The sequence below is a fragment of the Pseudophryne corroboree genome, chromosome 5, assembly GCF_028390025.1.
Source record: "Pseudophryne corroboree isolate aPseCor3 chromosome 5, aPseCor3.hap2, whole genome shotgun sequence".
NCBI lineage: Eukaryota > Metazoa > Chordata > Amphibia > Anura > Myobatrachidae > Pseudophryne > Pseudophryne corroboree.
This window is the reverse complement of record NC_086448.1, coordinates 413,267,672-413,291,922: the sequence shown is the minus strand read 5'-3', so window position 1 is coordinate 413,291,922 and position 24,251 is coordinate 413,267,672. Positions and strand designations below refer to the sequence as shown.

The window sequence follows — 24,251 nt, the reverse complement described above, 5'->3', positions numbered from 1 at the left end:
AGCAACCACTGGTATTCCATTTCTTGCAAACCTTTCAGTTATTAATAGAGTGTTGGATAGAGGCGATCTTTGAATTTTATTTCAGATGGATATTGTATGCCATGTCCTTTTTTTGAGAACTTTGGTTTAGGACCCTATCATACAGTCAAGGACCAACAACAGTGCAGAGTCTAAAGCACCAGTGGTTTTCACCAGGGATCCCATACATGGCTACTAGTGTGAGAGTGAGTGGAAATGTATAGCATAACCAGCAAGCTTGGTCTAGTACTACTGAAGTCTTCATATAGACAACGGGTAGATACTGTACTTATTATTGTTAATTATTTTATTTCTATAGCATTTTTCTCCAGCAGGTAAATGCAGAGTATAGTCAGCCAAGCTGATGCCGGTACAATGGGAGGCAACGGATGAGCCAAGAGGAAATGAAGTAAAAAAAACATTGCCAAGGTTATGAGGTCAGATTAAAAAAAATTCACAGGATAATGCAAAGGAATAGGTCACAAAACAAGCCAGGTCATATACAGGAGTCATGATAATACTGGAGCTACAGTACTTAATGAGCACAATACGATACTTCTGGTAGCCTGGGTGGAGTTTAAATAGGCAGCCTAATTTGAACAGACCACCCCCCACCCTGATAGCAGTGATCATGTGACTTGTTTTTTGTTTATAGACTTGCTTGCTGTTCTTATAGATGCTATCTTCAGTCTTGTATAAAGTTCTTACTATATATAATCTCCTCACTTCTGTCTGGTGTATGACAATAATACAGCCCAACCTACTATTAAAAATATCTGAAATATATCTACCATATACCTATACAGAACCCTTGTCAAAAATAATTCTGATTCGCATACAGTTCTGACCACTGTGCAAATAAGATTTTACTCACCGGTAATTCTATTTCTCGTAGTCCGTAGTGGATGCTGGGAACTCCGTAAGGACCATGGGGAATAGACGGGCTCCGCAGGAGACTGGGCACTCTAAAGAAAAGATTAGGTACTATCTGGTGTGTACTGGCTCCTCCCTCTATGCCCCGCCTCCAGACCTCAGTTAGGGAAACTGTGCCCGGAAGAGCTGACATTACAAGGAAAGGAAATTTTGAATCCAGGGTAAGACTCATACCAGCCACACCAATCACACCGTACAACTTGTGATAACCTTACCCAGTTAACAGTATGAACAACAACTGAGCCTCACTCAACGGATGGCTTATAACAATAACCCTTAATTAAGCAATAACTATATACACGTATTGCAGAAAGTCCGCACTTGGGACGGGCGCCCAGCATCCACTACGGACTACGAGAAATAGAATTACCGGTGAGTAAATTCTTATTTTCTCTGACGTCCTAGTGGATGCTGGGAACTCCGTAAGGACCATGGGGATTATACCAAAGCTCCCAAACGGGCGGGAGAGTGCGGATGACTCTGCAGCACCGAATGAGCAAACACAAGGTCCTCCTCAGCCAGGGTATCAAACTTGTAGAACTTTGCAAATGTGTTTGAACCCGACCAAGCAGCCGCTCGGCAAAGCTGTAAAGCCGAGACCCCTCGGGCAGCCGCCCAAGAAGAGCCCACCGTCCTTGTGGAATGGGCTTTCACCGATTTTGGATGCGGCAATCCAGCCGCAGAATGAGCCTGCTGAATCGTGCTACAGATCCAGCGAGCAATAGTTTGCTTTGAAGCAGGAGCACCCAGCTTGTTGGGTGCATGCAAGAGAAACAGCGAGTCAGTCTTCCCGACTCCAGCCGTTCTGGAAACACATATTTTCAAAGCCCTGACTACGTCCAGCAACTTGGAGTCCTCCAAATCCAGAGTAGCCGCAGGCACCACAATAGGTTGGTTTAAATGAAACGATGACACCACCTTTGGGAGAAATTGGGGACGAGTCCTCAATTCTGCCCTGTCCATATGGAAGATCAGATATGGGCTTTTACATGACAAAGCCGCCAGTTCCGACACACGCCTAGCCGATGCTAAGGCCAACAGCATGACCACTTTCCACGTGAGATACTTTAGTTCCACGGTCTTAAGTGGCTCAAACCAGTGGGATTTCAGGAAATCCAACACAACGTTAAGATCCCAGGGTGCCACTGGTGGCACAAAAGGGGGCTGAATATGCAGCACTCCCTTAACAAATGTCTGAACCTCAGGCAGTGAAGCCAGTTCTATTTGAAAGAAAATGGATAGGGCCGAAATCTGGACCTTTATGGACCCCAATTTTAGGCCCATAGTCACCCCTGACTGTAGGAAGTGCAGGAAACGACCCAGTTGGAATTCCTCTGTAGGGGCCTTCCTGGCCTCACACCAAGCAACATACTTCCGCCATATACGGTGATAATGCTTTGCTGTCACGTCTTTCCTAGCCTTTATCAGTGTAGGAATAACTTCATCCGGAATGCCTTTTTCCGCTAGGATCCGGCGTTCAACCGCCATGCCGTCAAACGCAGCCGCGGTAAGTCTTGGAACAGACAGGGCCCTTGTTGCAGCAGGTCCTGTCTGAGAGGCAGAGGCCATGGGTCCTCTGTGCGCATTTCTTGCAGTTCCGGGTACCAAGTCCTTCTTGGCCAGTCCGCAACAATGAGTATTGTTCTTATTCCTCTCTTTCTTACTATTCTCAGTACTTTTGGTATGAGAGGAAGAGGAGGAAACACATACCGACAGATACACCCACGGTGTCACTAGGGCGTCCACAGCTATCGCCTGAGGGTCCCTTGACCTGGCGCAATATCTTTTCAGCTTTTTGTTGAGGCGGGACGCCATCATGTCCACCTGTGGCATTTCCCATCGGTTTGCAATCAGTTGGAAGACTTCATGATGAAGTCCCCATTCTCCCGGGTGGAGGTCGTGTCTGCTGAGGAAGTCTGCTTCCCAGTTGTCCACTCCCGGAATGAACACTGCTGACAGTGCTTGCACGTGATTCTCCGCCCATCGCAGAATCTTTGTGGCTTCCGCCATTGCCATCCTGCTTCTTGTGCCGCCCTGGCGGTTTACATGAGCGACTGCCGTGATGTTGTCTGACTGAATCAGCACTGGCCGGTTTTGAAGCAGGGGCTCTGCTTGACTCAGGACGTTGTAAATGGCCCTTAATTCCAGTATATTTATGTGTAGAGAAGTCTCCAGACTTGACCACAGCCCTTGGAAGTTTCTTCCCAGAGTGACTGCCCACCATCCGCGGAGGCTTGCATCCGTGGTCACCAGGACCCAGTCCTGAATGCCGAACCTGCGGCCCTCGAGAAGGTGAGCACTCTGCAGCCACCACAGAAGAGACACCCTGGCCCTCGGGGACAGGGTGATCAGCCGATGCATCTGAAGATGCGATCCGGACCACTTGTCCAACAGATCCCACTGAAAAATCCTCGCATGGAACCTGCCGAAGGGAATGGCTTCGTATGAAGCCACCATCTTTCCCAGGACTCGCGTGCAGTGATGCACCGATACCTGTTTTGGTTTCAGGAGGTCCCTGACCAGAGATGCTAATTCCTGGGCTTTCTCCACTGGGAGAAACACCTTCTTCTGTTCTGTGTCCAGAATCATGCCCAGGAAAAGCAGACGCGTCGTAGGAATCAGCTGTGACTATGGAACATTCAGAATCCAGCCGTGCTGTAGTAACACTTCCTGAGAGAGTGCTACGCTGATCAACAACTGCTCCCTGGACCTCGCCTTTATGAGGAGATCATCCAAGTTCGGGATAATTATAACTCCCTTCTGCCGAAGGAGTATCATCATTTCGGCCATTACCTTGGTAAATATTCTCGGTGCCGTGGACAGGCCAAACGACAACATCTGGAATTGGTAATGACAGTCCTGTACCACAAATCTGAGGTACTCCTGGTGAGGTGGGTAAATGGGGACATGCAAGTAAGCATCTTTGATGTCCAGCGATACCATAAAATCCCCCTCTTCCAGGCTTGCAATAACCGCTCTGAGCGATTCCATTTTGAACTTGAATTTCTTTATATAAGTGTTCAAGGACTTTAGATTCAGAATGGGTCTCACCGAACCGTCCGGTTTCGGTACCACAAACATTGTGGAATAGTAACCCCTTCCCTGTTGAAGGAGGGGGACCCTGACGATCACTTGCTGGAGGTACAGCTTGTGAATTGCCGCCAGCACTATCTCCCTTTCCATGGGGGAAGCTGGCAAGGCTGATTTGAGGTAACGGCGGGGGGGAGTCGCTTCGAATTCCAGCTTGTATCCCTGAGATACAAATTTGTATAACCCAGAGATCCACCCGTGAGCGAACCCACTGGCTGCAGAAGTTTCGGAGACGTTTCGGAGACGGGCCCCCATCGCACCTGGCTGCGCTTGTGGAGCCCCAACGTCATGCGGTGGACTTAGTGGAAGCAGGGGAGGACTTTTGTTCCTGGGAACTGGCTGCATGGTGCAGCTTCTTACCTCTACCCATGCCTCTGGCAAGAAAGGATGCGCCCCTGACCCTCTTGCCTTTTTGGGAACGAAAGGACTGCATTTGATAATACGGTGCTTTCTTAGGCTGTGAGGAAACCTGAGGCAAGAAAGTCGATTTTCCAGCTGTCGCTGTAGACACGAGGTCCGACAGACCGTCCCCAAACAATTCCTCACCCTTATAAAGCAAAACCTCCATGTGTTTTTTAGAATCAGCATCTCCTGTCCATTGCCGAGTCCATAAGACCCTCCTGGCAGAAATGGACATAGCATTAATTCTAGAGCCCAGCAGGCAAATGTCCCTCTGAGCATCCCGCATATATAAGACGACGTCTTTGATATGGCCCAGGGTTAGCAAAACAGTATCTCTGTCGAGGGAATCTATGTCGTCTAACAGAGTATCTGTCCACGCTGCTACAGCACTACACATCCAGGCTGAAGCAATAGCAGGTCTCAGTAGAGTACCAGAGTGTGTATACACCGACTTCAGGATAGCTTCCTGCTTTCTATCCGCAGGCTCCTTAAGGGCGGCCGTATCCTGAGACGGCAGGGCCACCTTTTTAGATAAGCGTGTCAGCGCCTTGTCCACCCTAAGGGGATGTTTCCCAACGTAACCTGTCCGTTGGCGGGAAAGGGTACGCCATCAGTAACCTCTTAGAAATCACTAATTTCTTATCAGGGGAACTCCACGCTTCTTCACACAATTCATTTAATTCATCAGATGGGGGAAAAGTCACTGGTTGCTTTTTCTCCCCAAACATATAAACCCTCTTGGTATTAACAGGGTTACTCTCAGAAATGTGTAATACATCTTTCATTGCAATAATCATGTATCGGATGGCCTTGGTCATTTTAGACTGTAAATGTGCCTCATCATCGTCGACACTGGAGTCGGACTCCGTGTCGGCATCTGTGTCAACCATCTGAGATAGAGGGCATTTATGAGCCCCTGACGGTTTCTGTGTCGCCTGGGCAGGCGCGGGCTGAGACCCTGGCTGTCCCAAGGCTGCAGCGTCATCAAACCTTTTATGTAAGGAGTTTACATTGTCATTTAAGACCTTCCACAAATCCATCCAATTAGGTGTCGGCCCCGACGGGGGCGACACCACACTTATCTGCCCTTGCTACGCCTCCACGTAACCTTCCTCATCAAACATGTCGACACAGCCGTACCGACACACCGCACACACACAGGGAATGCTCAGGCTGAGGCCAGGACCCCACAAAGTCCTTTGGGGAGACAGAGAGAGAGTATGCCAGCACACACCACAACGCTATATAACACAGGGATTTTCACTGCTAATAAGTGATTTACCCAATAGCTGCTTTTTTTGTATTATTTGCGCCTAAATATATGTGCCTCCCCTCTCTTTTTAACCCGTCTTGTACCTGGATACTGCAGGGGAGCTGCTTCCAGCGGAGCTGTGAAGAGAAAATGGCGCTGGTGTGCTGAGGAAGAAGGCCCCGCCCCCTCAGTGGCGGGCTTCTGTCCCGCTTTCCATGTAAAAAAATGGCGGGTTTTTTTACATATATACAGTGCTAGACTGTATATATGTGTTTTTTATGCCAAAGGTACTTCAATTGCAGCCCAGGGCCCCCCCCAAGCGCCCTGCACCCTACAGTGACCGGAGTGTGTAAGTGTGCTGGGAGCAATGGCGCACAGCTGCGGTGCTGTGCGCTACCTTAATGAAGACAGGAGTCTTCAGCCGCCGATTTCGTCGTCTTCAAGCTTCTGTTCTTCTGGCTCTGCAAGGGGGACGGCGGCGCGGCTCCGGGAACGGACGATCAAGGACAGGTGCCTGTGTTCGAACCCTCTGGAGCTAATGGTGTCCAGTAGCCTAAGAAGCACAAACTAGCTGCAAGCAGGTAGGTTTGCTTCTCTCCCCTTAGTCCCACGTAGCAGTGAGTCTGTTGCCCGCAGAAGCTCACTGAAAATAAAAAACCTAACAAATACTTTCTCAGGAGAGCCCACTAGGAGCACCCAGCTCTGGCCGGGCACAGATTCTAACTGAGGTCTGGAGGAGGGGCATAGAGGGAGGAGCCAGTGCACACCAGATAGTACCTAATCTTTTCTTTAGAGTGCCCAGTCTCCTGCGGAGCCCGTCTATTCCCCATGGTCCTTACGGAGTTCCCAGCATCCACTAGGACGTCAGAGAAAATACCTTATACACTAATTTGACTACGTAATCTATCTCCACCAACATCAGTATCCACTGCACCTGGTACTTCCATGTGGGACTCCCATCCATGTAGTAACCACACCCAACACTGCACAGTTTCAAAGATCACACGAAATCACACGACACTGGGCATGGCTATTGTGGTGTGGTTGTATGTACAAATATTGGGGGGAAAAAATACCAACCAGGCTCTTTTCCATTGCCCTCTCTTAAACTGAAATTTCCAAAAACGTAGGGGCAGATTTAACAATGAGTGATATACTTATCATTCATTACGAATAATAAATGGTACTCCAACCAATAAGCTCCTGTTATTTGTCAACAGGAGCCGATTGGCTGGAGTCCCTTATCATTTGTAACGAGCGAGTACAATAAAGTTACTCGTTAAATCTGCTTTCTAGACTTCATCAACTGAGAGTCTGACTTGCTAACATTAAACTGACACTGCTAAACCGAAACTACACAAGTTTTACAGTACTGGCAAACGTGCTATTTAAGTGATTTAGGTTAACAATCTACCTTCTCCAGGATTAACCTTTGGAGAAGCACTCTCACCATTATGGTACTGATCACAATGAAAATAAATTTGTACAAAATTCCTGTAAACTTAAGAAAACACAGTCAAATACTTAAAATCACAAAAACAACGACCCCTTTAGCTCAAAGGAGAGTTCTCCATTGTTTATAACAAAAGCTATAGAAAGGCATCAGCTGTTTGTTTTGTAGAAGTAGTGAGCCCTCCACAACTGGAAGCAGCCTGTGGGCGCCCTTGCAATATGGCACCATTCAGTAATGTAGTATTACCAATTGTGCAACTACCTATTTCTTCCCCAGAAAAGTATGCCCTTTAACATTTTAACAAATATACCCATAAGAAGAAATTTTCCTAAATGCAGTATTATACGGAGTATTTATACAATATACACAAATAGGGAAAGTACTGTATGTAAATATCTGAAAAGAAAATACTTCACTTTGGATTATTTATCTCAGACTTCTAGCCCTTGAGGAAAACAGTAAAATAAGAGCTTTTGCAGCATTTATCTTTGAACATCCCTTCAGGTGCTGGATAGAACTCCTGGGCTGACTTGATCAGCTCGACACCTTACCCCTGTGCTTTACTTGTTTTGCCAAGGGTAGACACTGGTAGCACACAGTCTTTCTGATTCCCTAGAAGAGACCATTACCATAGACCCTGCCACACCACTTTTACTTTGCAGGGCAGACTGGAGCTGCTGTTGTCCGACAACCCTGCAAGAACTGGCAGCTGTCTTAAGCTGGGTACACATCAGACAGACAATGTTCAAACATCTCCTGGTGAAACTATATAGTACATGCACACTGTGTAATCTTGCACAAGACCTAAAGATATATATAGTCAGTACCCACATCCAGGAGTATGCAGTCATTGACCTTATCCTCTGATTTAGCAGCATGTAGGGGCGACCTGAAGATGCAAGGGACGCAGTGGGAACGCACATAGTGTGAACACACTTGACGATTTAAACAATTTGGCATTCCGATCTGTCAGAATCTGGCATATCGTTCAGAATATTGTCTAGTGTGTTCCCAGCTTTAAAAAGATTATCAATCAGGTAACTAAATACCACCAATACTCAGTGTAATTCAAAAGATCTGCAAATCAGATCTGTGAATGTCAGCCGACCGCTCATACACTTGCTGCAGAGGCAGACAGTGACAGAAATCCCAACTGGCACATGTAAATGTGATGTCGGGCATGACAATTGTTATGTCGGGCATGACACCTCAGGCTAACAATTGGTAAGTGTGTATGAATTTACCAATCCTCAGATAGGTCGTGGTCCAGCTGGATGGCCGTACCGTTCTTCTAGTGTGTACCCAGCATAACTTCCACGTGCAGTTTTGAAGAGGATGGGGGGGGGGGGGGGGGGGGAAGGAACTCTGCAGTCATCTCAGCAGTCTTTTCAGATGTTGGACAGGACTGAGTTATTTCACAGGGTTGCACCTGTGAAATACTTGCTCCTCTTGGCTAATTGCGGTCCTCAGCTTAGCCAGATACCGTATCACAGAGTGTTAACCTTTTACTGAGGGAAGGCACTGAGCACATCTGCCCCTACTGTCAACCCACTCACATAGGATGAGAGGGGCTTGTTGCCAATAATCCAGCCAGCCCTCTTATGTGTGGCGTGGTCTGGTCCATTCTTACTTTCTGGCTTCTAGATACTGTAACTCCGCTGTTGTGCATCCTGGGTAATCTCCTCACAGAGGTAGCCAGGAAGTGGCTCCTCGCTGGCATTTGCAACTCGTGCTGCCGATTGTATGCAGGCGTCCTGCTGCATCACCCCGTTCCAGAGGACCGTACTCTAGCTATCCCGCCACTGTGACCCCTTTCCCAAGCCCTGGATCCACGTAAAGGCACCATTTCAGCCTTCACAGCATCAGCCTGTCCTAGGTAAGGAGAGGGAACCTCTGCACTTCATATAAAACCTGAGCCATAGATGAAGGAGACCAGAGGGAGACCCAGGATAGCAAAGGGGGAAGGAAGAAAAAAAAAAAAAAAAAAAGGAGATTTATGGTAGATTTACCATGGTTAAATCTCTTTCTGTGAGGTACACTGGGTTCCACAGGAAAAACATTGGGGTGTAGAGATGGATCTTGATCCAGAGGCACCAACAGGCTAAAGCTTTAGACTGTCCCAGGATGCATTGTGGGGCCACCTCTATATAACCCCACCTCCAGGCACTGTGAGCTCAGTTTTAGTTAACCAGTCCAATGCAGAAGTAGATAAAAGAGAAGGCAGACGTTAGTCACATAGAACCACACTCTCACGACAAGAGAAGGGACCAGAGACTAATGCCATACAAACCCAAAGAAGCTAAGTGCGTCAGGATGGGCGCCCTGTGGAACCCAGTGTACCTCGCAGAAAGAGATTTAACCATGGTAAGTCTACCATAAATCTCCTTTTCTGCAGCGGGGTACACTGTTTCACAGAGAAAACATCGGGATGTCCTAAAGCAGTTCCTCAAGGGAGGGGAAGCACCTTAGCGGGTATAAGAACCCAGCATCCAAAGGAAGCATACCGGGAGGCGGAAGTATCAAAAGCATAGAACCTAATGAACGTGTTCACCGAGGACCAAGTAGCCGCCTTGCAGAATTGTTCTGCGGACGCGCCACGACGGGCCGCCCAAGAAGGTCCAACAGACCGAGTAGAATGGGCCTTAATAGAGGCAGGAGCCGGGAGAAAAGCCTGCGCATAAGCTTGTGCAATCACCATTCTAATCCATCTGGCCAAGGTTTGCTTATTCGCAGGCCAGCCACATTTGTGGAAACCAAAAAGGGTATCTGACCTCCTGATAGAGGCAGTCCTCTCCACATAAACACGGAGAGCCCGTACCACATCCAAAGACCACTCTTTGGAGGCAGAAGAGATGAAGGCTGGAACCACAATCTTTTGGTTAAGGTCAAAAGATGACACCGCTTTAAATAAATACCCTGGGCGAGTTCTCAGAACTGCCCGGTCACGATGGAATATCAGAAAGGGTGGACGACAGGACAAAGTGTTAAGTCCGAAACTTTCCTAGCAGAGGCAATAACCAGCAGAGACAGGACCTTGGCTGTGAGCCATTTCAAATCCACTGACTCAAGAGGTTCAAATGGAGACTCTTGCAGGGCATTCAGGAACAGACAGATCCCATGGAGCCACAGGAGGGACATAGGGAGGCTGAATCCGCAGTACGCCCTGAGTGAATGTATGAACGTCAGGAATAGATGTAATTTTCCTCTGAAACCACACCGACAAGGCAGATATGTGAACCTTGAGGGAGGCCAGAAGTCCTAAGTCCAGGCCTTGTTGCAAAAAAAAGCCAGAAGTCTGGAAGTACTAAACTTGTAAGCATCGTAATTCTTAGCAGCACACCAGGTGAAGTAAGAATTCCAGACCCTATAATAAATCCGCGCAGAATCCGTTTTGCGGGCCTTTAGCATAGTTTGGATAACCGCCTTGGAGAATCCTTTGGCCCTCAGGAGTGAAGCTTCAAGAGCCACGCCATCAAAGCCAGTCTGGCCAGGTCCGTGTAGACACAAGGGCCCTGAACAGGGAGGTCTGGGCGTTGAGGAAGTAGAAGAGGATGCTCTATCGATAGAACCTACTGGTCTGAGAACCAATGCCATCAGGGTCACGCTGGAGCAACTAGAAGTAGTATTCCTCTTTCTTGCTTGAACTTCCGTAGTACCCTGGGCAGGAGTGACACTGGAGGGAACATGTAGGGCAGCCGAAAATTCCATGGAATTGGCAGTGCGTCCACGAACGTTGCTTGAGGATCCCTTGTCCTTGATCCGAAGGCCAGAACTTTGCGATTGTGTCGAGATGCCATCAGGTCTACATCTGGTAGGCCCCACTTGTCCACTAGGAGTTGAAAGATTTCCGGATTAAGACTCTACTCTCCGGCGTGTACGTCCTGACGACTGAGGAAGTCTGCTTCCCAGCTGAGGAGCCCCGGAATGAACACTGCCGATATTGCTGGCAGATGGCGGTCCGCCCAATAAAGGATTTTTGATACTTCCATCATTGCCATGCGGCTTCGAGTGCTGTCTTGGTGATTTATGTAAGCCACCGTGGTGGCGTTGTCCGATTGTATTTGAACAGGCCTGTTCTTTATCAGAGGCAGGGCAAGAGTCAAAGCATTGAACACTGCCTGCAATTCCAGAATGAGAATGTTTATCGGGAGGAGAGATTCCTCCCTGGTCCACCGACCCTGGAGTGAGTGTTTCTCCAGCACCGTGCCCCAACCCCTCAGACTGGCGTCCTTAGTCAGGAGGACCCAGTTGGGAATCCAGAAGGGACGGCCCCTGCTCAACTGTTGGTCCTGTAACCACCAGCTCAGTGACAAACGAACCTCCGGAGTCAAGGAGATCATTTGAGACCTGATCCGATGAGGCAGGCCATCCCACTTGGAAAGGATTAACCTCTGTAGAGGGCGGGATTGAAACAGAGCGTACGCTACCATGTCGAACGCCGACACCATGAGGCCTAGTACTTGCATCGCCAAGTGTATCGACACTCTTGGGCAAGAGAGGAAGCATCGTATCCTGTCCTGAAGTTTCAGGACTTTCTCTGGAGACAGAAACAGTCTTTGGCTGTGTATCCAGCAGTGCTCCCAGGTGCACCATGCTCCGAGCAGGGACCAGAGAGGACTTTTTCCAGTTGACGAGCCACCCGTGGGCTTGTAGGAAGTTTACCGTCAGTTGTAGATGACTGAGAAGGACATCTTGGGAGTTCGCCAGGATCAGCAAGTTGTCCAGATATGGCAGAATCCAGATTCCCTGACGATGCAGATGAGCCGTCATCACGGCCATAACCTTGGTGAAGATCCAAGGGACTGTGGCCAGTTCAAACGGCAGAGCCTTGAATTGATAGTGAAGGATGCCAATAGCAAACCGCAGATATTGCTGATGCGATAAAGGCAATAGGTATATGCAGATAGGCATCTTGCATCTCCAGGGATACCATATAATTTCCGGGTGGTTCCATGGCCAGTACAATCGAGCGCAGCATTGCCATACGGAACGTGGACACTCTCACAAATTTGTTCAGTGATTTGAGGTTGAGTATAGGCCAGAAAGACCCATTCGGTTTCGGGACTAGAAACAGGGTCGAGTAGTATCCTCCGCCTCTCTGGGACAGGGGGACCGGCATTACCACTCCTGTATCCAGGAGGGAACGCACAACCAAGTGTTGAGCTTGCGCCTTCAATGGGTCCTAAGGGATATCCGTTGGTCGGAACTGGCGAGGAGGATGACTCTTGAAAGACTGCGTGAGATGACTTCTCGCACCCATGCGTCTGAAGTGGTCTTTAACCAGACCTTGTGAATTGCAAAAGTTGGCCTCCCCCCCTGGGATCCCACAGGGGGAGGCCCGCCCCGTCATGAAGCAGGCTTGTCTTGTTTGGAAGCAGGCTGATGGGCAGCCCAGGATTGCTTTGCTTTGGGCTTAGTGGTTTTGGGAGCACAAGCTTGTCTCGGGTATGCCTGACCTTTTCCTTTCCCATGAGGTAGAAAGGAACAAAAAGTGGTACTCTTTGCCTTCTGTGCAGAAGGATTAGTATTTGGGAGAAACGCAGTCTTGGCAGTCGCTAAGTCAGTCACAATCTTATTCAGATCTTCTCCAAACAAGATGTCTCCCTTAAAAGGGAGTACCTTCAAGGTCTTTTTGCTGTCCAAGTCCACCTTCCATGACCTCAACCACAGAATTTGGCAAGCCAGGATGGACGTAGTCAATGCCTTGCCCGCCATTACACATGCCTCAGAGGATGCCTCCTGAATGTAATGGGAGGCGCTGGCAATATGAGACCGATATTGTCTGGCAGTGTTAGATATATCCTGAGGCAGCTCTTCCTCTAGTGCCTGAACCCATGCTTCAATTCCTTTTGCGGCCCAGGAGGCTGCTATAGTGGGTCTATGTACAGCACCTGTAAGGGAGTAAATAGACTTCAGGCATCCTTTGACACGCTTATCTCTCGGTTCCTTCAGTGAGGTGGCAGTGGTGACAGGCAGAGTAGATTACACCACAAGAGTGGTGACATGGGAATCCACCGGCGGTGGATTTTCCCACTTGTTACACAATTCAGTGTTATATCTGCCTCCCCTGCAGTGCACATGGTTTTGCCCAACTGCTAAAAAATTTCCTGCTGCAATCAACTTGGAATTACCCCCTATATACGAGACCCTGACGCACCCAGTCCTAGGGTACAGAATACAGTGATAGATACAGCTGGGATACACTGAAAGTGAAAATCACACAGCAGATACAGGCACACCCAGTCACAGTGACGATGCAGATAATTAATTTAGTCAGACAATAAAACTGCACTGGAATTGGTCGCAAAAGATGGCACCCAGTGTCTCAGTCAGGGAGTGAGGGAGAGTGTGAGGCAGCTCCAGGACAGGAACACCAGCAGTAGACGGCGACTGGAGCTGGGGGAGGGGCTACAGGTCAAGCACCTTATCCCCTATGCTGGTCCTCTCCACCTGGTACTATGGAGCCTTATTAAAAATGGATAATGTATTATCCGACCCCACTATATCCTTGCCCTGGTGGATACAGTGGGGCCCCTCTACGGCCATAGTGTCCATGCCAGCGTCGCAGTCCATCTCCTGATACCGCGACCGGAATGCGATTTAATGGCGGGTCCCGCCTGGGGGATCCTTTTACCTCTTCCCTGAGAAGCAGCCACGCGATCCAGGAGAACGTCTGCGGTGGATGGATCGAGGTTATGTGGGGTCACTCTTGTGGTTGGCCCCACTTAACCTTGCGGTCTACCGCAGACCACAAAGTTCCCACCATTGGATACAATGGAGCGCCTATGCGCTACATTGTATCAGCGCGCCGCCTGTCAGCTCAGGCGCGCACAGCCAATCAGGAGAGTGCCATGATGTGGCGCTCCCTGATTGGCTGAAGGGACCCTCTTTGACAGCAGTCACGGGGGGTCCCGTCAGTCGGGGAAAGGGGTCCCATGTGTAAATATGGGACCCCTTTCAGTGCGTGGTCCGGGTTTTTTATTTTTTTATTTTGCCAAGTACGTGGATTACAAACAGAAGAGGACAGATCTACACTGGATTGTTGCGAGTATAATTTTATTTACAGGTACCCCTGGATTCTACTGGAGAAGAGGACCGACTGCTTCGTGTCAACATAGGTAAGTATGCATGTATCTTGGTGTGCATGTATGTAATAAAGTTGTACTATCACGGTGTGTGTGTTTTGTTTTTATATGGGTAGAACTACGGGTACCAGCGGTCCCGTTTCCCACCCGCATGCTGGTACTTGTGGTTCTCCAAGTACCAGCTTATGGGGGAGGCTTGCTGGGACTTGTAGTATTGCTACAAAAAACACTAGTTGGTGATTTAATGCTAGGGCCGCAGGGTCCAATATAAAAAAAGTGTCCCCCGGCTGTGGCATTATCTCTCTGACTAGTGGAGCCCGGTGCTGGTGTTAAAAATACGGGGGACCCCTACGTGTTTTGTCCCCCGTATTTTTTGCACCAGGACCAAGCGCAAAGCCCGGTGCTGGTTGTTAAAATATGGGGGATCCCCAGTCAATTTTTCCCCCGTATTTTTACAACCAGGACCGGCTCAAAGAGCCAGAGGTTGGTTATGCTTAGGAGGGGGGACCGCACGCATTTTTTTTTCTGATTTTTAACTCCTTAAAACACTTTTTTTTTTTTAAGGTACACAATGAAGCCCTGCACGGATCTCACAGATCCGGCCGGGATTCATTGTGTTAAGTTCGGCAGTGTTTTACTAATCACTCCAGTAAAACACTGGCCGAAATTACGAATGACATCGACATCGGAATACACGAACATGCAGAATACGACAGCATAGTAAATGAGGCGTAAAAAATTCAAAAAGTTGCAAATTCACATATTCGATGTCATTCGTGTTTAATCTCCCTCCAAATCGACACTAATACGAATCTTAGTAAATATACCCCATATCATCATACTTATCGTATTTGAATATGGTCTACTGTATAAATCCACTATTTATATTATTAACGGTCTTTCAATACTTTCATGCTGGTTAGCAATATAAAAAATAAATAAAATAAAAACAAATAGAAAGATCAGAGTAACATGAACGGATGATCTTCTGACCATGTACTAAACTCATAACCACTGGACCAAAAAAAAAAAAAAAAAAAGTCTACAGGAAGCAGCAGCTGTTTCATACATCCTAAGGCATTGTATCAATACCTCAAAAATAAATGACAAAATAAACACAAAAATCCAAGCAGTAACGGCTAAAACTTTAGCAATTCCGTTGCAGTTCAAAGATCCAGTCACTCAATCTCTGAAAGTCTAATGTAATTATATGTTTTTGCTTTTGTGACCATGTACTTTGCTTTGGTCAATACTGGTGTACCTGAAAGATCTAGGATAAATCCACAAATGAGAACAAATATTTAAAGTTTCATATCTGGACCCTTAGAGCATGGGCACACATTTAAAGCATACACAGTGTTGGAGGCATATGCAATTACCTTCTCTTCTTTATCTGTCAGATGCGCCAGAAGAAGACTGAGCAAGTGTGGTTTCAGAGTGAGTTCACAATGCATATACATTATATGAATTAAGGTTCAAAAAGGGTTGAGATGGCCTAAAGGATAAAAAGTAAAAGGGGCAGACTAGATGGGCCAAGTGGTTCTTATCTGCCATCAAATTCTATGTTTCTATATGGTTGTATACATAATTTATTATTTTAACACCACTCAAAAAACACATGGGCAGTCTTCACCTTCCTCAACAGTTTGAAATATTTTTTTTGTGTAAACTGAGCATTTATTTCAATGTAATCTGACTTAACAGCTGCAACAGATTTAATGCATTTGCATTAATGAGTGTTTTAGTAAATTTTTCATCCAATCAGGAGCAGCTCTCATCATCAGCTTGCAACTTGCAACTTGGTTTCAGTAACCGCAAGTCTGGTCCCTCCAGACAGATGCAAATGCATCTTTTTGGTGCACATTTTAGAAGTAATTTGCATCAGACATGTGCCCTTGGTGTATTTTGCCTGCCTCTACACGCATAATCAAACATCCCTAACACTTAAGGGGGGTACTCACGGAGAGATCCATGCTTGAAATCTAAGCAATCTGACTAGATTGTTTAGATTTTAAGTACAGATCACTCGTGTGTACCCCCCACAGCAACAGCGATGCGCGGTGCTAGATTGGCCTGCATGCAGGCTCAATCGAGCACGTCGCTATTTTCACCAGCTGGGTGAAATGAGCGCCCCCCGGTCCTCCTCCGCATCGCTCAGCACACATCGCGCTGTGCTGAGAGGCGGGAGAGATGTGTGCTGAGCGGTTCGCTCAGCACACATCTCTCCCGTGTATATGGCCCTTTAGTTACCATATGTACATGCCCAATCAAACCTTGGTCCCTGTCACTTAGGGGTCTATTTACTAAGCCTTAGATGGAGATAAAATGGACGGAGATAAAGTACCAGCCAATCAGCTCCTCACTGTTATTTTTCAAACACAACCTGTGATATGGCAGTTGGGAGCTGATTGGCTGATACATTATCTCCATCCACTTTATCTCCATCCAAGGCTTAGTAAATACACCCCTTAGTTGTACATGGTCGGAAGTCTAGGTTGCACATTGGAAAATATGTGCAATGAGAAAAAAAAAAAGGGGACACAAATTTATTTTGCGTTCAACTCTGAATAAGTACCTGTATTCATAATCTAGGAACTGGCCCAACTAGAAGAACTTAAAAGGCATAGGGGTATATGCAATAGCGGGCGAATCGCGTCATTTAATCCGCCCCTGTATAATTCGCCCGCTATCGCCAGCCGCAGCCCTGTCGCCGGGACCCTGAATTCACCATATTCAATGTATAACTGATTCGACCCACCCCCAGGCGGATTACGGCCAATCGGCGAGTAGTGGGAGTACTGAATTCGCCTTCCCGCCGAAAGCAGCCCTTTATTAGGGCTTGTTTGCTGCGTGCTCTGCAGCCATTTTGTGAACCTGCAGAGAGGTGTGAGGAGGTGCAGAGCTAGCAATTTGGTTGTTTGCTGTGGATATCGTTTGGACACCCCAGCAGGCTTTATTCCAGGACAGTCAGGAGGATTCCTGTTACCCGGAGGAGAGCCATTTTAGGAGCTTTTACTACATTTGTAGGTAAGTACCACATGTGTGTCTGGTGTTGCATGTATGTGTTTGTGTAGTGGGGGTTGCCATGAGGTGTACATGGGGTGTTTGTGTATGTGTGCAGGTATGTGTATAGCCCCTTGCTTGTGTTGCTGCATTTTTTGGGGGAGACTTGTGTTTTGGGGTAGTTTTTCACGTTTTTTTTTTATTCTTAAATTGACTTTTTTGGGTCTTCTATTAGCATTGGTGTACCTCCTGAGTGTGTTGGGATGCTTTCTGGCCATTTTGGGGTGATTTGGAGCAAGTTTAGTCGACAGCCTGGTCGACCTGTGCTGTAGACTGTTTGGCAAACATGTGTTTTCCCGCCTAATTTTGCTGTGGTGTTTCTCCTGAGTGTGCTGGGATGCTTTCTGGCCATTTTGGGGTGATTTGGAGCAAGTTTAGTCGACAGCCTGGTCGACCTGTGCTGTAGACTGTTTGGCAAACATGTGTTTTCCCGCCTAATTTTGCTGTGGTGTTCCTCCTGAGTATGCTGGGATGCTTTCTGGCCATTTTGGGGTGATTTGGAGCAAGTTTAGTCGACAGCCTGGTCGACCTGTGCTGTCGGCAGTTTGGCAAACATGTGTTTTCCCGCCTAATTTTGCTGTGGTGTTTCTCCTGAGTGTGCTGGGATGCTTTCTGGCCATTTTGGGGTGATTTGGAGCAAGTTTAGTCGACAGCCTGGTCGACCTGTGCTGTAGACTGTTTGGCAAACATGTGTTTTCCCGCCTAATTTTGCTGTGGTGTTCCTCCTGAGTGTGCTGGGATGCTTTCTGGCCATTTTGGGGTGATTTGGAGCAAGTTTAGTCGACAGCCTGGTCGACCTGTGCTGTCGGTAGTTTGGCAAACATGTGTTTTCCCGCCTAATTTTGCTGTGGTGTTCCTCCTGAGTGTGCTGGGATGCTTTCTGGCCATTTTGGGGTGATTTGGAGCAAGTTTAGTCGACAGCCTGGTCGACCTGTGCTGTAGACTGTTTGGCAAACGTGTTTTCCCGCCTAATTTTGCTGTGGTGTTTCTCCTGAGTGTGCTGGGATGCTTTCTGGCCATTTTGGGGTGATTTGGAGCAAGTTTAGTCGACAGCCTGGTCGACCTGTGCTGTAGACTGTTTGGCAAACATGTGTTTTCCCGCCTAATTTTGCTGTGGTGTTCCTCCTGAGTGTGCTGGGATGCTTTCTGGCCATTTTGGGGTGATTTGGAGCAAGTTTAGTCAACAGTGTGGGTCAGCCATTTTCTGTGGGTCAGCCATTTTGTGTGGGTCAGCCATTTATACATGTATGTATGTATGTATGTATGTATTTTTATTTTATTTTATAACAGAGATGTCAAAGGACAAGCAGACCCGATCCGCCCCTTCCCCCACTCCCTCGGATCTATCCCTTCATAGCAACGAGGAGTGGGAGCCAACCCAGGAGGCGGATACGACCGGCCAGGCATGTAGTGACCAGCCGCGGTCGTCAAGGGCCCATGAGAAGTCCAAGAAAAAGCCTAGTAGAAAGGTACTAACCACACCTGCAGACACAAATAGCATCAAACTTTCTTTACTGTAGTTTGCGCAATGCCATGCACACCTACTGGAATATGTGCGCAATGCCAGGGATACTGACACTCACAGGTACATACCGATCTTATTATTAATTTTTTTTATTTTTTTTAATCCCTAAAGGCAAGAAGCCAGCCAGAGGAGCAGTCGGAGGAGGAAGCCTCTGGTGAAGATGCAGGACCGAAAAAGCCGCGTGGACCCAGATATACTGAGGCGGAAAACTGTACCCTAGTGGATTGCGTCGACAGGTCCTACGACGTTTTGTATGGACCAAGGGCACAGACAACAGCAGCTAGGACAAAGCGAAGCATCTGGGAATCCATTGCGAGTCAAGTCACTGCAATATCTGGAAACCGCCGGAGCACCAGAAATTGCTTGAAGCGGTACAGTGATTGCCGCAGACAGACCAAGAAGAAGATGGGGATTCAGCGCCGACATGAGACAGCTACGGGAGGTGGCCCGGCTCTCAACCTGAAGTGGCTACCCTGGGAGGATGTTATTAGAAGGCGCATGAACCCTGCCATGGTCGAAGGAGTTCGCGGAGGTGTGGACTCTAGCCGTCCTGCTGGCTTTCCCGAGGAGGAAGAACCGCCCAGAAGACGGAAGAAGGCGGGAGATAAGCCGTCCAAAAGGAGGTCTGATGGTAAGAATACATTCACATGAACTGTACTTCCCTTTAAAATTTTTGTATGTGCTAATGTGAGTTGTTTTTTTTTTTTTTCAGACAGGCCTGCCCAGAGGACATCACCTGCGCGCAGGACATCGCCAGCGCACGGACCATCACCTGTGCAGCAGGCATCGGCAGCAGCGCGCGGACCATCACCTGCGCCGCAAGCATCGGGAGCGCGCAGATCGTCACCTGTGCGCCACAGTTCGTCATCGCGCAGTTGGTCACCTGTGCACCAGACGACGTCAGCGCACAGACTATCACCTGTGCGCCAGACATCAGCGCACAGAACTTCACCTGTGCGCCAGACACCGTCGGCGACCACACCACAAGATGGGCGCCAAACATCAGCTCCTGCGCGCAGGCCATCACCAGATCGTCGTCTCTCCAGGAGCTCTGGGACTGTGACTGAAGAGCCTCAAGACACAACCCTTGTGGACCCATCACCCGATCTGTTTGAGTCTACAGGGTTAACAGACGAAACTTTTCTTGGGTTTGAGGACAGCCGTGCAGACGTATCCAGCCAGACCCTTGAAAAGTCTTCCGAAACGAGGACAAGTGGAGCTCCTGGAGCAGCGGCATCACAGGATGGAGAAGGTTTGTATTTATTTTGTGGGAGGGGGGGGGGGGGGCAGCAGTTGTGTAAATTTTATTAACTTTCCCCAAAAAATTATTTTGCAAACAGTGGTGCCACGGACCAGCAGCGGACTAGCTTTGGGGATTGGTTCCTACTTCAGGCCGGATCTCCTCCTACAGGAGTCGTCAGAGGATGACGAGGTGGAAGTGCAGGAGGCTCCAGTTACTACATCCCTGCGTGAGTAAATTGAATTGTGAGCCTTCAAAAAAATGTATGATGAATGTGTATAATATTGTCTAATTTTCTTTTCAGCTGCCCAAATCCAAGTTGTGGCAGACATCCAGGAAGGGCAGAATCCCTCAACTGTTCAGAGGGTTCACACCCTGGCATCAGAGATTGGGACACGCCAGGATACATACACAAATGTCGTGGGAAGCAGACTGGACAACATTGAGAGGACAATGGAGAAAATGGCAAACAGTCTGCTTGAACTGCAAAAGACTCTTTCCGACAGCACGGCCACAATACTACAGGTCAGAATGCAAGATCATAGGGAGAGTATGACCGTACTTAACATTCTGGCCGAATCCATGACCCGGCTCGTGGACAACACTGCATGTCTGGTAGCAAGCAATCAAAACATGTCGGAGAGTCATCGACACTCCTCATCCAGCCAACAGGTCATCGCAACCACACTGCAGATGATCTATGATAAGCTCCCAGGAACAGCTAATCAACACGCTGGTGATCCACCATATCCGCCGTCGCAAGCCACAAGGACGCCTCGTACCCTTCCTCAAGTCCCATCCCAGTACAGACAGTCACAGATGTACCAGGGATATACAGGGATGTACCCCACCCCCCAGATGCCTCCACCACCGGCCACACAATCTTCAGCAGCATGGGCACAGAGGACCAGTCAACATACTCCCCAGCCTCCCAGGACATCCACGCCCTATCAGGGGGAAGAAGAGGATCCGGACAGACTTCCACCATAAACCCGGTCGTATTTTATTTATTTACAAATGTTTTTCGTGTATCCCTTTCTTCCCCTCCCATTAGTTTGTTTTTTTTCTTACTATTGTTTTCTGTGTTGGGCTTCCCCACCCGTGACCGGGTACTACCAAGGAGCTTTGTGTAGGCATACATGCGCGGGCATGTATGCGGGCGCGTGTGGTAACGGATGAAAGCTCCTTGTGGCTACGTGTATGATGGGCCAAAGAGCTATTCTGATACCACTTTTTTCTTCCAAAAATCCTTTTTGTAATGGTGTACAGTAGGCTTTAATTGTGTGAATTTACTATTCACTAGTCTGTGTTTTTGTCTTCTTCATAGGATTGGTGGGGAAAAATGAAGTGGACGGCATAAGTTTGTGTTGTGTGTACCAAGGTGAGTAGAACCATGTTTCATTCAAGAAAATTTGAACCGCATGCCTCTGTAGAACCACACAGTCCAGCAATGGGTCATGCTGGGCTGTGTTGTTCCACAAATGTTAGCGTGTCAAAGTGCTGACCACTGACGCCACTCTTTCACTTTGAACCGCATGCCTCTGTAGAACCACACAGTCCAGCAATGGGTCATGCTGGGCTGTGTTGTTCCACAAATGTTAGCGTGTCAAAGTGCTGACCACTGACGCCACTCTTTCACTTTGAACCGCATGCCTCTGTAGAACCACACAGTCCAGCAATGGGTCATGCTGGGCTGTGTTGTTCCACAAATGTTAGCGTGTCAAAGTGCTGACCACTGACGCCACTCTTTCACTTTGAACCGCATGCCTCTGTAGAACCACACAGTCCAGCAATGGGTCATGCTGGGCTGTGTTGTTCCACAAATGTTAGCGTGTCAAAGTGCTGACCACTGACGCCACTCTTTCACTTTGAACCGCATGCCTCTGTAGAACCACACAGTCCAGCAATGGGTCATGCTGGGCTGTGTTGTTCCACAAATGTTAGCGTGTCAAAGTGCTGACCACTGACGCCACTCTTTCACTTTGAACCGCATGCCTCTGTAGAACCACACAGTCCAGCAATGGGTCATGCTGGGCTGTGTTGTTCCACCAATTTTTAGTGAAAATAAATGAACATGAGTTTAGTGTATCTTTACTTTAATATACTTTTTTTTCTTTTCCCCACAGATATCTATATACACAAGAAAAGAATGTAAAGAAGAACAAACTACTTTTTTGTTTTAATTAACTTTCAAACTTTATTAAAATTTTTTCTTCAATAAACTTTTAAAAATAGAAGTTTCCTGTGGTTTTTATTAAAATTTGTAATGCATTTGAATTGTACGTAAGTAGATTGCCCAGGGAACATCAAGGAAACTGTCTCTTCACATCCACACCACTTAGGAAGGATACACCGGAAGACCTGTGGAAGAGAAAAGTATGAGCTTCCAGATATGGGTGATAGTGTCACCCTGGGGCTGGAAAAAGAGGTACATACAACAGTCCACACAACACAAGCGGGTTGCAGCGGCCCAAATGCAACCCTCCTGCACTTGCATCACTACACATCCAAACATTCCCTAGCATTGCTGTTTCAGGGAATGCTTGGATGTGCAGTCTTGCAAATGCCGGAGGGCTGCACTTTGGACATGCCGGGGTGATTTTGGATAAGGGAGTTTTGGGCAATACATCTCACCTGAGGGGGGGTTGTCTGCTACATGGCGGAGGGTCAGGTCCACATCACCAGTAGGGTCACCCATGGAACATCAGGTGAAATGTCGTGTCTCCTCACATCCACGCCACTTGGGAAGATACATCGCAGGACCTGTGGAAGAGAAAAGTTTGAGCATCCAGATATGGGCGATAGTGTCACCCTGGGGCTGGAAAAAGGTACATACAACAGTCCACACAACACAAGCGGGTTGCAGCGGCCCAAATGCAACCCTCCTGCACTTGCATCACTACACATCCAAACATTCCCTAGCATTGCTGTTTCAGGGAATGCTTGGATGTGCAGTCTTGCAAATGCCGGAGGGCTGCACTTTGGACATGCCGGGGTGATTTTGGACAAGGGAGTTTTGGGCAATACATCTCACCTGAGGGGGGGTTGTCTGCTACATGGCGGAGGGTCAGGTCCACATCACCAGTAGGGTCACCCATGGAACATCAGGTGAAATGTCGTGTCTCCTCACATCCACGCCACTTGGGAAGATACATCGCAGGACCTGTGGAAGAGAAAAGTTTGAGCATCCAGATATGGGTGATAGTGTCACCCTGGGGCTGGAAAAAGAGGTACATACAACAGTCCACACAACACAAGCGGGTTGCAGCGGCCCAAATGCAACCCTCCTGCACTTGCATCACTACACATCCAAACATTCCCTAGCATTGCTGTTTCAGGGAATGCTTGGATGTGCAGTCTTGCAAATGCCGGAGGGCTGCACTTTGGACATGCCGGGGTGATTTTGGACAAGGGAGTTTTGGGCAATACATCTCACCTGAGGGGGGGTTGTCTGCTACATGGCGGAGGGTCAGGTCCACATCACCAGTAGGGTCACCCATGGAACATCAGGTGAAATGTCGTGTCTCCTCACATCCACGCCACTTGGGAAGATACATCGCAGGACCTGTGGAAGAGAAAAGTTTGAGCATCCAGATATGGGTGATAGTGTCACCCTGGGGCTGGAAAAAGAGGTACATACAACAGTCCACACAACACAAGCGGGTTGCAGCGGCCCAAATGCAACCCTCCTGCACTTGCATCACTACACATCCAAACATTCCCTAGCATTGCTGTTTCAGGGAATGCTTGGATGTGCAGTCTTGCAAATGCCGGAGGGCTGCACTTTGGACATGCCGGGGTGATTTTGGACAAGGGAGTTTTGGGCAATACATCTCACCTGAGGGGGGTTGTCTGCTACATGGCAGAGGGTCAGGTCCACATCACCAGTAGGGTCACCCATGGAACATCAGGTGAAATGTCGTGTCTCCTCACATCCACGCCACTTGGGAAGATACATCGCAGGACCTGTGGAAGAGAAAAGTTTGAGCATCCAGATATGGGTGATAGTGTCACCCTGGGGCTGGAAAAAGAGGTACATACAACAGTCCACACAACACAAGCGGGTTGCAGCGGCCCAAATGCAACCCTCCTGCACTTGCATCACTACACATCCAAACATTCCCTAGCATTGCTGTTTCAGGGAATGCTTGGATGTGCAGTCTTGCAAATGCCGGAGGGCTGCACTTTGG

General features: G+C 48.2%; 1 protein-coding gene across 1 annotated transcript in view; it reads right to left on the bottom strand.

Moving 5' to 3' along the window:
* TGFBR1 (transforming growth factor beta receptor 1) overlaps nucleotides 1–24,251 on the bottom strand; it is a 175,515-nt gene that overhangs the window by 12,681 nt on the left and 138,583 nt on the right. The window lies entirely within an intron of this gene.